This window comes from Rhea americana, unplaced genomic scaffold, assembly GCF_003343005.1.
Source record: "Rhea americana isolate MKP2758 unplaced genomic scaffold, rheAme1 scaffold_201, whole genome shotgun sequence".
NCBI lineage: Eukaryota > Metazoa > Chordata > Aves > Rheiformes > Rheidae > Rhea > Rhea americana.
This window is the reverse complement of record NW_028186162.1, coordinates 1,165,522-1,166,560: the sequence shown is the minus strand read 5'-3', so window position 1 is coordinate 1,166,560 and position 1,039 is coordinate 1,165,522. Positions and strand designations below refer to the sequence as shown.

Genomic DNA, 1,039 nt, shown 5'->3' with positions numbered 1-1,039 from the left:
GCGAGCGTTGGCAGCCTGCGCGGCGAGAGACGCCGCGGCGCTCGGCGCGGCTCGTAAACCCGCGCTTTGGACCCGGGCGGTAACACCGCGCCCAGCGCCCGGCACCAGCGCAGCCGGTGAAAGGGCAGCGCTCGCCCGGYGCCGGCGGCACGGCCCTTTCCCGCGCCGCTTCCGAACGCCCTGGCTTGCTGCGGCTCCTTGGCGGCGTCGAGCGTGGTCGGGGAGCAGCTTCCCGTATTTCCCCTCGCTGCCGAGCGGAGCAGCGAGGGGCCGGTTTTGCTTCCCGCTCCGCGGGCTCCGGCCGGGAGCTGCGGCGGAGCCCAGCTGCCGGAGCGGCTTTGCAGCGACGGAGACCAGTGACGCCGGTTTAAGTGAATCGGGGTTTTCTGCCCTCGTCTGACGGGGCCGGTTTCCGTTTATTCCGCGTCCGAGCGCTGAGGCTCGCCGAGCTGCTGGAAGTAGCTTTCCCTGCCCCTGGGGAGAGCGTTCCTCGCGCTCGGAGCGTGCCGGCCTGTAACACCTTGACGTGCCGTAAGGGAGCAGGAGGCGTCTGCTCCCGAGCCGGTCGCCTTCGGCTGCGGCAGCCTCCCTCCGCGGAGCCGCTCCGCGCGGCGGGTCGCGTCTCGCCGCCTCGCTGCTYGCAGCCGGTTCTGGTTTGGAGAGGCAGCACCCGGAGCCTTTCCCGAAATCCCTCGCTCCTCAGCTGGCTCCTGGCGGGACACCGGGAATTCGGGTGCCTTGGGGCGCCCCGGTAGCCGGCGTGGCGCGACGGCTCTCGCGGCGGAAGCGGGGYGCCGCTTGCGTCTGAGCTCTTCCTCCCGCCGCTTCTGCCCGTTATCTTCTTCCTCCGGCCGGCCTTGCCCCTCGTTTCGGTTCCTCTTTCCCAAAACAYTTTTAGCCGCCGGCAGCAGCCGGGAGGGGCGGCTGCTCGCCGCGGGGGAGCCCTCGCCGCCGCGCGCCTTGCGCCCCGGCGGGGATTTCTCGCTCTCTCCGTCGCGCGTAGCTCGATAAACCCGACGCCGAGCTGGGACCCGCTCTC

General features: G+C 71.6%; 1 protein-coding gene across 1 annotated transcript in view; it reads left to right on the top strand.

The window, feature by feature from the left end:
* CSK (C-terminal Src kinase) overlaps positions 1-1,039 on the top strand; it is a 13,850-nt gene that overhangs the window by 580 nt on the left and 12,231 nt on the right. The window lies entirely within an intron of this gene.